The sequence below is a fragment of the Arachis stenosperma genome, chromosome 7 (assembly GCF_014773155.1).
Source record: "Arachis stenosperma cultivar V10309 chromosome 7, arast.V10309.gnm1.PFL2, whole genome shotgun sequence".
Lineage (NCBI taxonomy): Eukaryota > Viridiplantae > Streptophyta > Magnoliopsida > Fabales > Fabaceae > Arachis > Arachis stenosperma.
Window position 1 is genome coordinate 42,346,836 of NC_080383.1, and position 21,639 is coordinate 42,368,474.

Consider the following 21,639-nt stretch of genomic DNA (forward strand, 5'->3'; position numbering starts at 1 on the left):
CTGTAGCTCCAGAAAATCCACTTCGAGTGCAGGGAGGTCAGAATCCAACAGCATCTGCAGTCCTTTTGAGTCTCTGGATCAGATTTTTGCTCAGATCCCTCAATTTCAGCCAGAAAATACCTGAAATCATAGAAAAACACACAAACTCATAGTAAAGTCCAGAAAAGTGAATTTTAACTAAAAACTAATAAAAATATACTAAAAACTCAACTCAAACTACTAAAAACATACTAAAAACAATGCCAAAAAGCATACAAATTATCTGCTCATCACAACACGAAACTTAAATTGTTGCTTGTCCTCAAGCAACTGAAAATCAAATAAGATAAAAAGAAGAGAATATACTATAGACTCCAGATTATCAATGAAACTTAGCTCCAAATTAGATGAGCGGGACTAGTAGCTTTTTGCCTCCAAACAGTTTTGGCATCTCACTTTATCCTTTGAAATTCAGAATGATTGGCTTCTTTAGGAACTCAGAATCCAGATAGTGTTATTGATTCTCCTAGTTAAGTATGATGATTCTTGAACATAGCTACTTTATGAGTCTTGGCCGTGGCCCAAAGCACTCTGTCTTCCAGTATTACCACCGGATACATACATGCCACAGACACAAAATTGTGTGAACCTTTTCAGATTGTGACTCAGCTTTGCTAGAGTCCCCACTTAGAGGTGTCCAGGGTTCTTAAGCACACTCTTTTTGCCTTGGATCACAACTTTATTTCTTTCTTTTTCTTTCTTTTTCTTTCTTTTTCTTTTTCTCCCCTTTTTTTCGTTTTTTTTTCACTGCTTTTTCTTGCTTCAAGAATCATTTTTATGATTTTTCAGATCCTCAGTAACATGTCTCCTTTTTCATCATTCTTTCAAGAGCCAACAATTTTAACATTCATGAACAACAAATTCAAAAGACATATGCACTGTTCAAGCATACATTCAGAAAACAAAAAGTATTGTCACCACATCAAACTAATTAAGCTAGTTTTAAAGATGAATTTGAAATCTTGTACTTCTTGTTCTTTTGTAATAAAAACAGTTTTCTTTTAAGAAAGGTGATGGATTTCATAGGACATTCATAACTTTAAGGCATAGACACTAAGACACTAATGATCACAAGACACAAACATGGACAAACATAAAGCACTAAAATTCGAAAAACAGAAGATTAAAGAACAAGGAGATTAAAGAATGGGTCCACCTTAGTGATGGCGGCTTGTTCTTCCTCTTGAAGGTCTTATGGAGTGCTTGAGCTCCTCAATGTCTCTTCCTTGTCTTTGTTGCTCCTCTCTCATGATTCTTTGATCTTCTCTAATTTCATGGAGGAGAATGGAGTGTTCTTGGTGCTCCACCCTTAGTTGTCCCATGTTGGAACTCAATTCTCCTAGGGAGGTGTTTAGTTGCTCCCAATAGCCTTGTGGAGGAAAGTGCATCCCTTGAGGCATCTCAGGGATCTCATGATGAGAGGGATCTCTTGTTTGCTCCATATTTTTCTTAGTAATGGGCTTGTCCTCATCAATGGGGATATCTCCTTCTATGTCAACCCCAACTGAATAACAGAGGTGACAAATGAGATGAGGAAAGGCTAGCCTTGCCAAGGTGGAAGACTTGTCCGCCACTTTGTAGAGTTCTTGGGCTATAACCTCATGAACTTCCACTTCTTCTCCAATCATGATGCTATGAATCATGATGGCCCGGTCTAGAGTAACTTCGGACCGGTTGCTAGTGGGAATGATTGAGCGTTGGATAAACTCCAACCATCCTCTAGCCACGGGCTTGAGGTCATGCCTTCTCAATTGAACCGGCTTCCCTCTTGAATCTCTCTTCCATTGTGCGCCCTCTTCACATGTAACTGTGAGGACTTGGTCCAACCTTTGATTAAAGTTGACCCTTCTAGTGTAAGGATGTTCATCTCCTTGCATCATAGGCAAGTTGAATGCTAACCTTACATTTTTCGGACTAAAATCCAAGTATTTCCCCCGAACCATAGTAAGATAATTCTTTGGATCTGGGTTCACACTTTGATCATGGTTCTTGGTGATCCATGCATTGGCATAGAACTCTTGAACCATCAAGATTCTGACTTGTTGAATGGGGTTGGTAAGCACTTCCCAACCTCTTCTTCGGATCTCATGGCGGATCTCCGGATATTCACCCTTTTTGAGTGAAAAGGGGACCTCGGGGATCACCTTCTTCAAGGCCACAACTTCATAGAAGTGGTCTTGATGCACCCTTGAGATGAATCTATCCATCTCCCATGACTCGGAGGTGGAAGCTTTTGCCTTCCCTTTCCTCTTTCTAGAGGTTTCTCCGGCCTTGGATGCCATAAATGGTTATGGAAAAACGAAAAAGCAACGCTTTTACCACACCAAACTTAAAGGTTTGCTCGTCCTCGAGCAAAAGAAGAAAGAAGAGAGTAGAAGAAGAAGAAATGATGAAGAAGGGGGGTGGCTTATGTATTCGGCCATTATGGGTGGGTTTGGGAGGGAAAGTGGTTTGAATTTGAAGGGTGAGGTTGGTGGGGTTTTTATGAAGGATGGATGTGAGTGGTGAAGAGAAAGATGGGATTTGATAGGTGAAGGGGTTTTTGGGGAAGAGGTATTGAGGTGATTGGTGAATGGGTGAAGAAGAGAGAGAGTGGTGGGGTTGGTGGGGATCCTATGGGGTCCACAGATCCTGTGGTGTCAAGGAAAAGTCATCCCTGCACCAAATGGCACTCAAAATCACGTTTTGAGACATTTCTGGCGTTAAACGCCGGGCTGGTGCCCATTCCTGGCGTTTAACGCCAGGTTCTTGCCCTTTTCTGGCGTTTAACGCCAGTCTGGTGCCCCTTTCTGGCGTTAAACGCCCAGAATGGTGCCAGACTGGGCGTTAAACGCCCAACTGCTAGCCTCACTGGCGTTTAAACGCCAGTGAATTCTTCCTCCAGGGTGTGCTGTTTTTCTTTCTGTTTTTCATTCTGTTTTTGCTTTTTCAATGGATTTTGTGACTTCTTATGATCATCAACCTACAAAAAAACATAAAATAACAAAGAGAAATATATAAAATATAATCATTGGGTTGCCTCCCAACAAGCGCTTCTTTAATGTCAGTAGCTTGACAGAGGGCTCTCATGGAGCCTTACTGATACTCAGAGCAATGTTGGAACCTCCCAACACCAAACTTAGAGTTTGAATGTGGGGGTTCAACACCAAACTTAGAGTTTGGTTGTGGCCTCCCAACACCAAACTTAGAGTTTGACTGTGGGGGCTCTGTTTGTCTCTGATTTGAGAGAAGCTCTTCATGCTTTCTCTCCATGGTGACAGAGGGATATCTTTGAGCCTTAAACACAAAGGATTCTTCATTCACTTGAATGATCAGTTCACCTCCATCAACATCAATCACAGCCTTTGCTGTGGCTAGGAAGGGTCTGCCAAGGATGATGGATTCATTCATGCACTTCCCAGTCTCTAGGACTATGAAATCAGTAGGGATGTAATGGTCTTCAATCTTCACCAAAACATTCTCTACAAGCCCATGAGCTTGTTTTCTTGAATTGTCTGCCATCTCTAATGAGATTCTTGCAGCTTGCACCTCAAAGATCCCTAGCTTCTCCATTACAGAGAGAGGCATGAGGTTTACACTTGACCCTAAGTCACACAGAGCCTTCTTGAAGGTCATGGTGCCTATGGTACAAGGTATTGAAAACTTCCCAGTATCTTGTTTCTTTTGAGGTAATTTCTGACTAGACAAGTCATCCAGTTCTTTGGTGAGCAAAGGAGGTTCATCCTCCCAAGTCTCATTTCCAAACAACTTGTCATTTAGCTTCATGATTGCTCCAAGGTATTTAGCAACTTGCTCTTCAGTGACATACTCATCCTCTTCAGAGGAAAAATACTCATCAGAGCTCATGAATGGTAGAAGTAAGTCCAATGGAATCTCTATGGTCTCATTTTGAGCCTCAGATTCCCATGGTTCCTCATTTGGGAACTCAGTTGAGGTCAGTGTACGCCCACTGAGGCCTTCCTCAGTGGCGTTCACTTCCTCTCTTTCCTCTCCAAATTCGGCCATGGTTATGGCCTTGCACTCTCCTTTTGGATTTTCTTCTGTATTGCTTGGAAGAGTGCTTGGAGGGAGTTCAGTAATTTTCTTGCTCAGCTGTCCCACTTGTGCCTCCAAATTCCTAATGGAGGATCTTGTTTCAGTCATGAAACTTTGAGTGGTTTTGATTAGATCAGAGACCATGGTTGCTAAGTCAGAGGGGTTCTGCTTAGAATTCTCTGTCTGTTGCTGAGAAGATGATGGAAAAGGCTTGCCATTACTAAACCTGTTTCTTCCACCATTGTTGTTGTTGAAACCTTGTTGAGGTTTCTCTTGATTCTTCCATGAGAAATTTGGGTGATTTCTCCATGAAGAATTATAGGTGTTTCCATAGGGTTCTCCTAGGTAATTCACCTCTTCCATTGAAGGGTTCTCAGGATCATAGGCTTCTTCCTCAAATGAAGCATCCTTAGTACTGTTTGGTGCATTTTGCATTCCAGACAGACTTTGAGAAATCAAATTGACTTGTTGAGTCAATATCTTGTTCTGAGCCAGTATGGCATTTAGAGCATCAATCTCAAGAACTCCTTTCTTCTGACTTGTCCCATTGTTCACAGGATTCCTTTCAGAAGTGTACATGAATTGGTTATTTGCAACCATTTCAATGAGCTCTTGAGCTTCTGTAGGCGTCTTCTTCAGATGAAGAGATCCTCCAGCAGAGCTATCCAAAGACATCTTGGATAGTTCAGAGAGACCATCATAGAAAATACCTATGATGCTCCATTCAGAAAGCATGTCAGATGGACATTTTCTGATTAATTGTTTGTATCTTTCCCAAGCTTCATAGAGGGATTCTCCATCCTTCTGTCTGAAGGTTTGGACTTCCACTCTAAGCTTACTCCATTTTTGAGGTGGAAAGAACTTTTCCAAGAAGGCATTGACTAGCTTTTCCCAAGAGTCCAGGCTATCTTTAGGTTGTGAGTCCAACCATATTCTAGCTCTGTCTCTTACAGCAAAAGGGAATAGCATCAGTCTGTAGACCTCAGGGTCAACCCCATTAGTCTTGACTGTGTCACAGATTTGCAAGAACTCAGCTAAAAACTGATGAGGATCTTCCATTGGAAGTCCATGGAACTTGCAATTCTGTTGCATTAGAGAAACTAATTGAGGCTTAAGCTCAAAGTTGTTTGCTCCAATGGCAGGGATAGAGATGCTTCTCCCATAGAAATTGGGAGTAGGTGCAGTAAAGTCACCCAGCACCTTTCTTGCATTGTTGACATTGTTGTTGTTTTTGGCTGCCATGGGTTCTTCTTTGAAGAATTCGGTCAGGTCCTCAACAGAGAGTTGTGCCTTAGCTTCTCTTAGTTTTCACTTCAAGGTCCTTTCAGGTTCAGGGTCAGCTTCAACAAGAATGCCTTTGTCTTTGTTCCTGCTCATATGAAAGAGAAGAGAACAAGAAGATATGGAATCCTCTATGTCATAGTATAGAGATTCCTTGAAGTGTCAGAGGAAAAGAAAAATAGAAGAAAGAAGAAGGAGAATCCGAACTTGATTAGATAAAGTTCGAATTGTGCATTAAGAAGGAGTAGTACTCCATAAATAGAAGGATGTGAGAAGAAGGGAAGAGAGTTTTCGAAAATTAATCAAAGAGATTTTGAAAATATTTTGAAAAATTGATTGATAATTTTCGAAAACTCAAAGTGGAAAAGAAATCAAGTGATTTTTGAAAAAGATTTTGAAATTAGAAGTCAAAAAGATTTGATTGAAAATTTATTTTGAAAAAGATGTGGTTAAGAAGATATGATTGGTTTTAAAAAGATGTGATTTAAAAGATATGATTTGAAAAACATTTTAAAAAAGATTTGATTTTAAAAATTAATGACTTGCCTAACAAGAAAAGATATGATTCAAACATTAAACCTTTCTCAACAGAAAAGGCAACATACTTAAAATGTTCAATCAAATCATTAATTGTTAGTAAGTATCTTTAAAAAAGGAAAGAAATTAATTTTGAAAACATTTGATTGAAAGGATATGATTTGAAAAAGATTTGATTTTGAAAAACTTTGAAAACTTGAAAAAAAAATTGATTTGAAAACAAAATCTTCCCCCTAGCACCATCCTGGCGTTAAACGCCCAGAATGGTATACATTCTGGCGTTTAACGCCCAAAATGCTACCTTTTTGGGCGTTAAACGCCCAACCAGGTACCCTGGCTGGCATTTAAACGCCAGTCTGTCCTTCTTCACTGGGCGTTTTGAACGCCCAGCTTTTTCTGTATAATTCCTCTGCAGTATGTTCTGAATCTTCAATTCTTTGTATTATTGACTTGAAAAGACACAAATTAAAAATATTTTTGGATTTTTAATAATTAAAATGCAACAAGAAACAAATAACAATGCATGCAAGACACCAAACTTAGCAGTTTGTATACTATTGACACTAACAAAATGAGAATGCATATGACAAACAACAGAAATACTCAAGTCAATAGAATTCAAAGATCAAAACAAGGAAATCATCAAGAACAACTTGAAGATTAATGAAGACACATGCATAAATTCGAAAAATGCAAGAAGAACAGAAACATGCAATTGACACCAAACTTAAAACGAGACACTAAACTCAAACATAAAATATTTTTGGTTTTTATGATTTTAAAAATTTTTTTTTTTGGATTTTTCGAAAATTAAGTGGAAGAAGAAAATAAAGGTATCAAAATTCTTAATGAGAATTCCAGGAATCATGCAATGTTAGTCTAAAGCTTTAGTCTAAAGGAATTAGACATAGCTAGCCAAGCTTCAGCAGGACATTGCATTCAAGAGCTAAATTGATGAGGATCAATCAGCTTTGGTGATGATAAGAACATCACCTTGAAACACTAGAATTCATTCTTAAGAACTCTGAAAAAAAAATACCTAATCTAAGCAACAAGATGAACCGTCAGTTGTCCATACACGAACAATCCCCGGCAACGGCGCCAAAAACTTGGTGCACGAAATTGTGATCAATACTTTTTAATACACGAAATAATCCCTAGTAATGGCTCCAAAGACTTGGTGCTCAATACCATGGCATAAACACAACTTCGCACAACTAACCAGCAAGTGCACTGGGTCGTCCAAGTAATACCTTACGCGAGTAAGGGTCGATCCCACGGAGATTGTTGCTATGAAGCAAGCTATGGTCACCTTGTAAATCTTAGTCAGGCAGACTCAAATGGGTATTGTGATATACGAATAAAGCATAAAGATAAAGATAGAGATACTTATGTATATCATTGGTGAGAGCTTCAGACAAGCGAATGAAGATGCTTTCCCTTCCGTCTCTCTGCTTTCCTACTGTCTTCATCCAATCCTTCTTACTCCTTTCCATGGCAAGCTCGTGTAGGGTTTCACCGTTGTCAATGGCTACTGATGAGCGGATATTTTGTACGCTTTTTGGGGGTAATTTCATGTAGATTTTAGCATGTTTCAGTTAGTTTTTAGTAAAATAATATTAGTTTTTAGGCAAAAATCATATTTCTGGACTTTACTATGAGTGTGTGTATTTTTCTGTGATTTCAGGTATTTTCTGGCTGAAATTGAGGGAGTTGAGCAAAAAATCTGACTTAGGCTGAAAAAGGACTGCTGATGCTGTTGGATCCTGACCTCCCTGCACTCGAAATGGATTTTCTGGAGCTACAGGAGTCCAATTGGCGCGCTCTCAACGGCGTTGGAAAGTAGACATCCAGGGCTTTCCAGCAATATATAATAGTCCATACTTTGCGCAAGGATAGACGACGTAACTTGGCGTTGAACGCCAAGTACATGCTGCTGTCTGGAGTTAAACGCCAGAAAAACGTCATGATCCGGAGTTGAACGCCCAAAACACGTCAAAACCTGGAGTTTGACGCCAAGAAAGGCCTTTACACGTGGAAAGCTTTAGTCTCAGCCCCAGCACACACCAAGTGGGCCCCAGAAGTGGATTTCTGCACCAATTATCTTAGTTTACTCATATTCTGTAAACCTAGGTTACTAGTTTACTATTTAAACAACTTTTACAGACTTATCTTGTACCTCATGCTATTTTCAGATCTGAATTACATACTTTGTGACGGCATGAGTCTCTAAACTCCATTGTTGGGGGTGAGGAGCTCTGCAGCGTCTCGATGATTTAATACAATTCTTTTGTTTTTCCATTCAAACACGCTTGTTCTTATCTAAGATGTTTATTCGCGCTTAACTGTGGAGAAGGTGATGATCCGTGACACTCATCACCTTCCTCAATCCATGAACGTGTGCCTGACAACCACCTCCATTCTACATCAGATTGAATGAATGTCTCTTAGCTTCCCTAATCAGAATCTTCGTGGTATAAGCTGGATTGATGGCGGCATTCATGAGAATCCGGAAAGTCTAAACCTTGTCTGTGGTATTCCGAGTAGGATTCCGGGATTGAATGACTGTGACGTGCTTCAGACTTTAACCTGCTGGGCGTTAGTGACAGACGCAAAAGAGGGATTCTATTCCAGTAGGAGCGGGAACCAACCGGTGATTGGCCGTACTGTGACAGAGTGCGTGCATAGCTTTCACTGCGAGGATGGGAAGTAGCCATTGACAACGGTGACACCCTACATAGAGCTTGCCATGGAAGGAACCTGCGTGTGAGAAGAGGATTTCAAGGAAGAGTAGAAATTCAAAGGACAAAGCATCTCCAAAACTCCAACATATTCTCCATTACTGCACAACAAGTAACGCTAGTACTCTTTATTATTCCAATATATTCCATAATCCTTTATAAACAAATAACTCTGTTGTTCAAGTAGCCCAAACAATTTTCTTGAAATCCTGACTAAGACAAATAAAATAAACATTGATTGCTTCAAACCAATAATCTCTGTGGATTCGACCCTTACTCACGTAAGGTATTACTTGGACGACCCAGTACACTTGCTGGTCAGTTGAACGAAGTTGATCTTGGACCATATTCTATTATCATATTCTATAAAGAGATACAATTTCGTCCACCAAGTTTTTGGCGCCGTTGCCGGGGATTATTGAGTTTGGACAATTGAAGGCTTATTTTATTTCTTAGATTAGGAATAATTTATTTTTATTTTTATTTTTTTTATTGTTATAGAGTCATTAAATCTTGATAGGATAGTTTATTTTCAAAAAAAAAAAAAAATTCCTTTTCAAAAATATTATTTTTCTTAATTAATTGTTAAATTTTCGTGAGTTTAGTGTCTTGTTTTAAGTTTGGTGTCAATTGCATATCTCATATTTTCTTTTAAAATTTTCGACTTGTGTTCTTTGTTCTTCATTGATCTTCAAGTTGTTCTTGCTTATTTTTCTTGTTTGATCTTGAGTTTTTCTTGTTCTGTGTCTTTTCTTGTTTTTCTTGTGCTTTTTCAAAACATTAGTTTTCAAAAATTTAGTTTATCCATAAAAATAATACATCTTTAAAATACATTACATTTTTAATTCAGTTGGTTATAGTGTTGGCTTATGTTCTTGGCAATTGGGCACCAGTTCTTTTGAAAATCTTTTTCAAAAATAATTTTCTTGGTTTAATCTGTGCCAAACTTTAAGTTTGGTGTTTTCTTGTTAATCTTTCATAATTTTCGAAAATTTATTAAAGTTTTCTAAAAATTTTAAGTTTGGTGTTCTTTCTTTGTTCTTGGTGTTCTTGTGAATCTTCAAGGTGTTCTTGGGTTTTTCTTGTGTTTTGATCTTAAAATTTTTAAGTTTGGTGTTCCTTGGTGTTTTCCTCCAAAAATTTTCGAAAATAAGGAGCATTAGATCTAAAAATTTTAAGTCTTGTGTCTTTTGTGTGTTTTTCTCTTTCATCATAAAATTCAAAATTCAAAAATTTTTATTTTCTAACTTTTTTTAAAACTACTTTTTCGAAAATCTTACATTAAAAATTCAATTTCTATTTCAAAATATTTCCACTTTCTTTTATTTAATTCGTTTTTATTTTTTTTAAAAAAAAAAATTATATTTTCCAACTACTTTTTCGATTTTTTTTCTTCTTTTTATTTGTTCCATTTTTATTTATTCCATCACCATATTTCAAACTATAAATCTCAACTTGTATTCAATCATGGAAGCAAGTAGGAATGAACAGTCCAAGAGGACTCTGGGGTCATATGCTAACCCCACTACTGCTTCATATGGGAGTAGTATCTGTATACCCTCCATTGGAGTTAGTAGCTTTGAGCTGAATCCTCAGCTCATTATCATGGTGCAGCAAAAACTGTCAGTACTCTGGTCTTCCACATGAAGAACCTACAGAGTTTCTGGCACAATTTCTGCAAATTGCTGATACAGTACATGATAAGGAAGTGGATCAGGATATCTACAGATTACTACTGTTCCATTTGCTGTAAAAGATCAAGCTAAGAGGTGGTTAAATAACCAGCCTAAGAACAGCATAAAAACATGGAAACAGCTGTCAGAAAATTCCTGAATCACTATTTCCCTCCCAAACGGATGACACAGCTAAGGCTAAACATCCAAGGCTTCAAACAAGGAGATAATGAATCCCTTTATGATGCTTGGGAGAGATACAGAGAGATGCTAAGAAAATGCCCCTCTGAAATGTTTTCAGAATGGGTGCAATTAGACATCTTCTACTATGGGCTTACAGAAAAAGCTCAGATTTCTCTAGACCACTCAGCTGGTGGATCTATACACATGAAAAAAACAATTGAAGAAGCTCAAGAGCTTATTGATACAGTTGCCAGAAATCAACATATGTATCTAAGCAGTGAATCTTCTAAGAAAGGAGAAGCTAAAACAGTAACTGCAGAACTCGGTCCGGTGGATCAGGCTAGTGAATTTAATCAGCAATTAAACTTTCTAACTCAGCAGCTAGCCGAATTCAAGGAGATATTACAGGAAACAAGAATGGCAAACAGGAACATGGAAGTGCAATTAAAGCAAACAGAAAAACGACTGTCAAAACAAATAGTAGAAGAATGCCAAGCAGTTCAATTAAGAAGTGGGAAAACATTAAATACCTCACTTCAAAGCAGCAAGAAGCAAGGACATGAACGAATAGCTAATCAAAATCCCTCTGAGGACAAGCAGAGCCCAGAAAGGGATAAAGCTGGCGCTGAACGCCCAGACCATGCTGATTCCTGGCGTTCAACGCCAGAAACAAGCTTGAATTTGGCGTTGAACGCCCAAAAGGAGCATGGTTCTGGCGTTCAAACGCCAGTAACAAGCAAGGAAGTGGCGTCTAACGCCACTCCAGCTCCTACCTCTGGCATTCAAATGCCAGTAGGGAATCAGTCACATACAAGTGCTGATAACAAGGCTTCCCAACCCACTTCTGTAGGTAATAAACCTGCAGCAAACTAAGGTTGAGGAATACAGAGCCAAATGCCTTATCCTCAAAAACTCCGCCAAGCGGAACAAGATAAGCAATTTGCCCGCTTTGCAGACTATCTCAGGACTCTTGAAATAAAGATCCGTTTGCAGAAGCACTTGAGCAAATACCCTCTTATGCTAAGTTCATGAAAGAGATCTTAAGTCATAAGAAGGATTGGAGGGAGACTGAAAAGGTTTACCTCACTGAAGAATGCAGTGCAGTCATTCTAAAAAGCTTACCTGAGAAGCTTAAAGATCCTGGGAGCTTTATGATACCATGCACATTAGAAGGTAATTGCACCAAGCAAGCTTTATGTGACCTTGGGGCAAGTATCAACCTAATACCTGCATCTACTATCAGAAAGCTTGGTTTAACTGAAGAAATCAAACCAACCAGGATATGTCTTCAACTGCTGATGGCTCCATTAAATACCCATCAGGCGTGATTGAAGACATGATTGTCAAGGTTGGGCCATTTGCCTTCCTACTGACTTTGTGGTGCTGGAAATGGAGGAGCACAAGAGTGCAACTCTCATTCTAGGAAGACCTTTCCTAGCAACTGGCCGAACCCTCATTGATGTCCAAAAAGGGGAAGTAACCTTGAGAGTCAACGAGGAGGAATTCAAGTTGAATGTGGTCAAAGCCATGCAACATCCAGACACCCCAAATGACTGCATGAGTGTTGACATGATTGATCTCTGGTAAGAGAGGTCAATATGGCTGAGAGTCTCGAATCAGAGCTAGAGGACATCTTTAAAGATGTTCAACCTGATTTGGAGGAGTCAGAGAAGATAATAGAACCTTGAAAATCCTCAGGAAGAGGAGAAACCTCCAAAACCCGAGCTCAAACCATTACCACCATCCCTGAAATATGCATTTCTGGGAGAAGGTGAAACCTTTCCTGTAATTATAAGCTCTACCTTGGAGCCACAGGAAGAGGAAGCACTAATTCAAGTGCTAAGGACGCACAAGACAGCTCTTGGGTGGTCCATTAGTGATCTTAAGGGCATTAGCCCAGCCAGGTGCATGCACAAAATCTTGTTGGAAGATGACGCCAAGCCAGTGGTTCAACCACAAAGGCGGCTGAATCCAGCTATGAAAGAAGTGGTGCAGAAAGAGGTCACTAAATTACTAGAGGCTGGGATTATTTATCCTATTTCTGACAGCCCCTGGGTGAGCCCTGTTCAAGTTGTCCCTAGGAGGGGCATGACAGTAGTTCACAATGAAAAAAATGAACTGGTTCCTACAAGGACAGTTACAGGGTGGCGTATGTGTATTGATTATAGAAGGCTCAATACAGCCACCAGAAAGGATCATTTTCCTTTACATTCATAGACCAGATGCTAGAGAAAGACTAGCAGGTCATGAATACTACTGCTTTCTGGATGGATATTCAGGTTATAATCAAATGCAGTAGATCCCAGGATCAAGAGAAAACGGCATTCACATGCCCTTCTGGAGTATTTGCATACAGAAGGATGCCATTTGGCTTATGCAATGCACCTGCAACCTTTCAGAGGTGCATGCTCTCAATTTTCTCTGATATGGTGGAAAAATTCCTGGAAGTTCATGGATGACTTTCAGTATTTGGAGACTCATTCAGCTCCTGCCTTAACCATTTAGCTTGTTCTGAAAAGATGCCAAGACTAACCTGGTTTAAACTGGGAAAAATGTCACTTTTATGGTGACTGAAGGAATTGTCCTTGGGCACAAAATTTCGAACAAGGGGATAGAGGGGGACCAAGCTAAGGTAGAAGTAATTGAAAAATTACACCACCTGCTAATGTTAAGGCAATCAGAAGTTTTCTGGGACATGCAGGGTTTATAGGAGGTTTAAAAAGGATTTTTCAAAAATCGCCAAACCTCTGAGCAACCTGCTAGCTGCAGACATGCCCTTTATCTTTGATGAGGAGTGTCTGCAGGCATTTGAAACTCTGAAAACTAAATTGGTCACAGCACCAATCATCTCTGCACCAGACTGGACATTACCATTTGAACTAATGTGTGATGCCAGTGACCATGCCATTGGTGCAGTGTTGGGGCAAAGGCATGACAAGCTTCTGCATGTCATTTACTATGCCAGCCGTGCTAAATGATGCACAGAAGAATTACACAACCACAGAAAAAGAGCTACTTGCAGTGGTTTACGCCATTGACAAATTCAGATCCTACTTAGTAGGATCAAAAGTGATTGTGTACACTGATCATGTGCTCTTAAATATCTACTCACAAAGCAAGATTCAAAACCTAGACTCATCGATGGGTGCTGCTTCTGCAAGAGTTTGATATAGAAATAAGAGACAGAAAAGGGACAGAAAATCAAGTAGCAGATCACCTGTCCCGAATAGAACCATTGGAAGGGGCGTCCCTCCCTCTCACTGAAATTTCTGAAACCTTTCGGATGAGCAATTATAGCCGTCCAGGAAGTGCCATGGTTTGCAGACATTGCAAACTACAAGGCAGTGAGATTCATACCCAAGGAGTACAGTAAGGTGCAATCAAAGAAATTAATCACAGATGCAAAATACTATCTCTGGGATGAACCATATCTCTTTAAGAGATGTGCAGACGGAGTAATCGTAGATGTGTGCCTAAAGAAGAAGCACAGAAGATCCTTTGGCATTGCCATGGATCACAGTATGGAGGACATTTTGGAAGTGAACGAACAGCCACAAGAGTCCTCCAGAGTGGCTTCTACTGGCCTACTCTCTATAAAGATTGCCCGAGCATTTGTGCTTAACTGTGATAGTTGCCAGAGATCAGGCAACCTGCCCCACAGTTATGCTATGCCTCAACAAGGAATCTTGGAAATTGAGTTGTTTGATGTATGGGGTATTGACTCATGGGACCTTTCCCACATCATACTCAAACACCTATATTCTGGTGGCAGTGGATTATGTATCCAAATGGGTGGAGGCTATGCAACACCACTAATGACACTAAAACAGTGTTAAAATTCCTCCAGAAACATATCTTCAGCAGATTTGGTCACCCACAGACTAATGGGCAGGCAGAAGTCTCAAATAGAGAACTTAAAAGAATCCTGGAACGGACTGTAATTAACCGCAGAAAGGATTGGGCAAGAAGCTTGGATGATGCTCTGTGGGCATACAGAACAGCATTCAAGACCCCTATAGGGACCTCTCCATACAGCTTGGTATGGAAAGGCGTGTCACTTGCCAGTGGAACTGGAACACAAGGCCTACTGGGCAACCAGATTCCTGAACCTTGATGCCAAATTCGCTGGAGAAAAATGATTGCTCCAGTTAAATGAGCTAGAAGAGTTTAGACTCAATGCTTTTGAAAATGCAAAAATTTACAAGGAAAAAGCAAAAAAATGGCATGATAAGAAATTGTCATCCAGAGTCTTTAAACCAGGGCAGAAAGTTGCTATTTAACTCTAGGCTCAAATTATTCCCGGGAAATTAAAATCCGGTGGAGAGGTCCATATGTAATTACAAGTGTATCACCATATGGCTACATAGAGCTTCAAGATAGACTCTAACAAAAAGTTCATTGTCAATGGACAAAGAGTTAAACATATCTTGAAGGCAATTTGAGCAAGAATGCTCAAGACTGAGACTTAATTGAAGAATCAGTGATAGTCCAGCTAATGACATAAAAAGCGCTGCTGGGAGGCAACCCAGCCATATACAAAGTTAATTACTAATTAAAAAATTTTCTTTCTTTACAGGTTTAGGTCTAAGTATCTTCAAAGGTGAAATAAAAATTAACTGAAGTCCCAAGAGTTACAGAGAAATTTGGAAGTTCACTGGCATGAAAAAGCCAGTAAGAAACACTTTGGGCGTTAAACGCCCAAAAGAAGCCCACTGGGCGTTTAACGCCAGTGAGGGTAGCTTCTGGGCGTTAAACGCCAGAAAGGAGCATCTTCTGGGCGTTAAACGCCAGAAAGATGCACCTTCTGGGCGTTTAACGCCAATCTGCTAGCATTCTGGCGTTTAGAAAAACGCCCAGTAAAGAAGGACTTCCTGGCGTTCAACGCCAGAAAGAAGCATCACATGGGCGTGAACGCCCAGGAGAAGCATCACATGGGCGTTAAACGCCCAAACCATGCACCATGTGGGCGTTTAACGCCAGGATGGTGGGAGGAGGTACAATTTCGTTTTTCTTTATATTTTTTCCAAATTTTTATGTTTCAATTCATGATTTCTTGCATCACATATTTCAAATTATCATCTCTCATCCCAAATTAGAGTTCTAAAAATCCTAATTTCTAATATCTCTTTTTCAAAATATCAAAGGTATCTTAATCCATAAAGGACAAATTAATTTTCAATCCAATCAAACTCTTTTAAAAATTTGTTTTCAAAACTCAATTATCTTTTTTAAAAAAAAAAAAAAAAATCTTTTTCAAAATTAAATTTTCAGATTTGTCTTTTAAATTCTTATTCATATCTTTCTCTTTTAAAAATTATATCTTTTCTAATCATATCTTTTAAAATCATATCTTTTATCTTATCTCTTTCTTATTTTTCGAAAAAATAACCCACCCCCTCCCTATATCTTGTGTTCGGCGCCCTCCTCATCATCCAAACTGCTCTCCTATCTTCTTTCTTCTCTTTTTGCTTGAGGACAAGCAAAGCTCTAAGTTTGGTGTGGATATCCGTGATCATCAAATTCATGGCCCAAGAGGAAAACAACCCACCCAAAAGGGCAAGAAAGAAAGCGCTCCAAAGCCACTTTGGAATCAAGGGAAGTTCTTATCTAAAGAACATTCAGATCATTATTATAAAATAATGAGTCACAGATCAGTGATCCCGGAAGTCAGATTTGATTTGAAAGAAGATGAATATCGGAGATCCAAGAGCAAATCAGAAACAGGCATTGGGAAATTCTGGCCAATCCTGAAACAAAAGTGGGAAGAAACATGGTTCAAGAGTTCTATGCTAATCTATGGCAGACAGAAAGGCAAAGAATCGTTGGAGCTGCTATCTTTGATCATAAAACTGTGGTCAGAGGAAAGATCATTCACACCAATCCTGACAGGATCAGGGAGATATTCAAGATTCCTCAACTAAAAGACGACCCAGACTCCTTAATAGGAGAATGATGAGGGTCAATAAGGATTGGACAGGATCTTGGAAGATATATGCGTTCCTGGAGCCAAGTGGACTACCAGCACAACTGGCGACCCAGTTCAACTAAAAAGGGAGGATCTAAAACCAGTAGCCAGAGGCTGGCTGGATTTCGTAGGGCGTTCCATATTGCCCACAGCAACCGTTCTGAAGAACCATCAAAAGAGCTGTCATGATTCACTGCATCATGTTGGGAAAAGAGGTAGAAGTCCATCAACTGATCTCATGCGAGCTATACAAAGTAGCAAACAGGAACTCTAAAGACGCCAGATTGGCCTATCCAAGCTTAATTTCTATGCTCTGCAAAGATGCCGGAGTGAAGATGGGAATAACAGAGTACATCCCAATTGAAAAGCCAATTACTGGAATATCAATGGTCAGACAGCAACAAGATGATTCAACCAGGAAGAGAGCACAAGAAGCTCTCCCAGAACTGCCTCAATTCGAATATTGGGAACATCTTGAAGCCTCTATTTCCAGATTACAAGAAGCTATGGATCAAATAAAGGAAGAACAGAATAATCAAAGTAGCATGCTTTGCAAACTGCTCAAAGAACAGGAGGAGCAAGGGCGTGATCTAAGGGAGCTGAAGCGCCAAAAATTAATCCTTGAACAACCCCAGAGATTAGAAGAACACGTCCTTCCTCAAAACAAAAGGTTGCTGAGTTCCAATTTTCCTGCTTTAATTTAGTGATAGCAATTTTTTTATTTGAAATTCACCTTAGGAGATATTAGTAGTAATTAGTATGTCTATTTTGATTTTTTTCCAATTAAGCTATAGTTATTTTTCTCATCATCATCAGGCATGAATAAAGTAGTAGATTTTATTTTAGAATAAAGAAGTAATCTATATTTTCGAGTTCTTAATAAAATTTATAATTAATTATATGTGGTGGCAATACTTTTGTTCTCTGAATGAATGCTTGAACAGTGCATAAATTGTATTTTGAATTTGATGAATATTGGCTCCTGAAAGGATGAGGAATACGAAAAATATTATTGATGATCTGAAAAATCATGAAATTGATTCTTGAAGCAGAAAAAAAGCAGTCAAAAAAAAAAAAAAAAAATAATAATATATATATAATACAATCAAAAGGAATAAAAGCCAAGCAGCCCTTAAAACCAAAAGGCAAGGGTAAAAAGGATCCAAGGCTTTGAGCATCAATGGATAGGAGGGCCCAAGGAAATAAAATCCAGGCCTAAGCGGCTAAATCAAGCTGTCCCTAACCATGTGCTTGTGTCATGAAGGTCCAAGTGAAAAGCTTGAGAGTGGTTAAAGTCGTGATCCAAAGCAAAGAGTGTGCTTAAGAGCTCTGGACACCACTGACTGGGGACTCTAGCAAAGCTGAGTCACAATCTGAAAAGGTTCACCCCAGTATGTGTCTGTGGCATTTATGTATCCGGTGGTAATACTGGAAGACAAAGTGCTTAGGGCCACGGCCAAGACTCATAAATAGCTGTGTTCAAGAATCAACATACTACACTAGGAGAGTCAATAATACTATCTGAATTCTGAGTTCCTAAGGATGCCAATTATTCTGAAATTCTAAAGATACAGGGAGATGCCAAAACTGTTCAGAGACAAAAAGCTACAAGCCCCGCTCATCTAATAAGAATCTGAGCTTCATTTAAAACTCTAAAATATATACTTCTTAATTTCTGTTAGAACCTATTTTATTCATCTAGTTGCTTGAGGACAAGCAACAGTTTAAGTTTGGTGTTGTGATGAGCGGATATTTTGTACGCTTTTTGGGGGTAATTTCATGTAGATTTTAGCATGTTCAGTTAGTTTTTAGTAAAATAATATTAGTTTTTAGGCAAAAATCATATTTCTGGACTTTACTATGAGTGTGTGTATTTTTCTGTGATTTCAGGTATTTTCTGGCTGAAATTGAGGGAGTTGAGCAAAAAATCTGACTTAGGCTGAAAAAGGACTGCTGATGCTGTTGGATCCTGACCTCCTGCACTCGAAATGGATTTTCTGGAGCTACAGGAGTCCAATTGGCGCGCTCTCAACGGCGTTGGAAAGTAGACATCCAGGGCTTTCCAGCAATATAATAGTCCATACTTTGCGCAAGGATAGACGACGTAACTTGGCGTTGAACGCCAAGTACATGCTGCTGTCTGGAGTTAAACGCCAGAAAAACGTCATGATCCGGAGTTGAACGCCCAAACACGTCAAAACCTGGAGTTTGATGCCAAGAAAGGCCTTTACACGTGGAAAGCTTACGTCAAAACCTGGAGTTTGATGCCAAGAAAGGCCTTTACACGTGGAAAGCTTTAGTCTCAGCCCCAGCACACACCAAGTGGGCCCCAGAAGTGGATTTCTGCACCAATATCTTAGTTACTCATATTCTGTAAACCTAGGTTACTAGTTTACTATTTAAAACTTTACAGACTTATCTTGTACCTCATGCTATTTTCAGATCTGAATTACATACTTTGTGACGGCATGAGTCTCTAAACTCCATTGTTGGGGGTGAGGAGCTCTGCAGCGTCTCGATGATTTAATACAATTCTTTGTTTTCCATTCAAACACGCTTGTTCTTATCTAAGATGTTATTCGCTTAACTGTGGAGAAGGTGATGATCCGTGACACTCATCACCTTCCTCAATCCATGAAACGTGTGCCTGACAACCACCTCCGTTCTACATCAGATTGAATGAATGTCTCTTAGCTTCCCTAATCAGAATCTTCGTGGTATAAGCTGGATTGATGGCGGCATTTCATGAGAATCCGGAAAGTCTAAACCTTGTCTGTGGTATTCCGAGTAGGATTCCGGGATTGAATGACTGTGACGTGCTTCAGACTTAACCTGCTGGGCGTTAGTGACAGACGCAAAAGAGGGATTCTATTCCAGTAGGAGCGGGAACCAACCGGTGATTGGCCGTACTGACAGAGTGCGTGCATAGCTTTCACTGCGAGGATGGGAAGTAGCCATTGACAACGGTGACACCCTACATAGAGCTTGCCATGGAAGGAACCTGCGTGTGAGAAGAGGATTTCAAGGAAGAGTAGAAATTCAAAGGACAAAGCATCTCCAAAACTCCAACATATTCTCCATTACTGCACAACAAGTAACGCTAGTACTCTTATTATTCCAATATATTCCATAATCCTTTATAAACAAATAACTCTGTTGTTCAAGTAGCCCAAACAATTTTCTTGAAATCCTGACTAAGACAAATAAAATAAACATTGATTGCTTCAAACCAATAATCTCTGTGGATTCGACCCTTACTCACGTAAGGTATTACTTGGACGACCCAGTACACTTGCTGGTCAGTTGAACGAAGTTGATCTTGGACCATATTCTATTATCATATTCTATAAAGAGATACAATTTCGTCCACCAGCTACCTCCCATCCTCTCAGTGAAAGCGATAGCATATGCTCTGTCACAACATAGCGGAATTCAGCTGTCGGTTCTCGGTCAGGCCGGAATAAGATCCATTGATCCTTTTGCGTCTGTCACTAACGCCCCGCCTGCTAGGAGTTTGAAGCACGTCACAGTCATTCAATCATTGAATCCTACTCAGAATACCACAGACAAGGTTAGACCTTCCGGATTCTCTTGAATGCCGCCATCAGTTCTTGCATATACCACGAAGACTCCGGTTAAAGAATCCAAGAGATATTCACTAGAGCTTTGATTGCTTGTAGAACAAGAGTGGTTGTCAGTCACTTTGTTCATGAGTGAGAATGATGATGAGTGTCACGGATCATCACCTCATCAAGTTGAAGAACAAGTGATATCTTGGACAAAGAACAAGCGGAATTGATAGAAGAACAATAGTAATTGCATTAATACTCGAGGTACAGCAGAGCTCCACACCTTAATCTATGGTGTGTAGAAACTCCACCGTTGAAAATACATAAGAACAAGAGTAATCATTGGTTTCGGCCCCAGAGAGGGAACCAGAAGAACCAAGATCTGATCTAAGAACTAGATGTCCAAAGATGAAAATACAATAGTAAAAGGTCATATATATAGAGAACTAGTAGCCTAGGGTGTACAGTGATGAGTAATGACATAAAAATCCACTTCCGGGCCACTTGGTGTGTGCTTGGGCTGAGCAATGAAGCATTTTCGTGTAGAGACTCTTCTTGGAGTTAAACGCCAGCTTTGGTGCCAGTTTGGGCGTTTAACTCCCATTTTGGTGCCAGTTCCGGCGTTTAACGCTGGAATTTCTTGAGGTGACTTTGAACGCCGGTTTGGGCCATCAAATCTTGGGCAAAGTATGGACTATCATATATTGCTGGAAAGCCCAGGATGTCTACTTTCCAACTCCGTTGAGAGCGCGCCAATTGGGCTTCTGTAGCTCCAGAAAATCCACTTTGAGTGCAGGGAGGTCAGAATCCAACAGCATCTGCAGTCCTTTTGAGTCTCTGGATCAGATTTTTGCTCAGATCCCTCAATTTCAGCCAGAAAATACCTGAAATCACAGAAAAACACACAAACTCATAGTAAAGTCCAGAAAAGTGAATTTTAACTAAAAACTAATAAAAATATACTAAAAACTCAACTCAAACTACTAAAAACATACTAAAAACAATGCCAAAAAGCGTACAAATTATCCGCTCATCAAACACCAAACTTAAATTGTTGCTTGTCCCCAAGCAACTGAAAATCAAAATAGAATAAAAAGAAGAGAATATACTATAGACTCCAAAATATCAAAGAAACTTAGCTCCAATTAGATGAGCGGGACTAGTAGCTTTTTGCTTCTGAACAGTTTTGGCATCTCACTTTATCCTTTGAAGTTTAGAATGATTGGCGTCCATAGGAACTTAGAACTCAGATAGTGTTATTGATTCTCCTAGTTAAGTATGATGATTCTTGAACATAGCTACTTTATGAGTCTTGGCCGTGGCCCAAAGCACTCTGTCTTCCAGAATTACCACCAGATACATACATGCCACAGACACATAATTGAGTGAACCTTTTCAGATTGTGACTCAGCTTTGCTAGAGTCCCCAATTAGAGGTGTCCAAGGTTCTTAAGCACACTCTTTTTTCCTTGGATCACAACTTTATTTCTTTTCTTTTTCTTTTTCTCTTTCTTTTCTCTCTTTTTTTTTCGTTTTTTTTGTATTCACTGCTTTTTCTTGCTTCAATAATCAATTTGATGATTTTTCAGATCCTCAATAACAGTTCTCCTTTTCCAT

General features: G+C 39.5%; 1 non-coding gene across 1 annotated transcript; it reads left to right on the plus strand.

Moving 5' to 3' along the window:
• Positions 1 to 4,807: 4,807 nt before the first annotated feature.
• LOC130943085 (small nucleolar RNA R71) lies at positions 4,808 to 4,911 on the plus strand. Its single transcript, XR_009071620.1, has one exon. It is a non-coding gene; the product is annotated as a small nucleolar RNA R71 (small nucleolar RNA).
• The last annotated feature ends 16,728 nt before the right edge of the window (positions 4,912 to 21,639 follow it).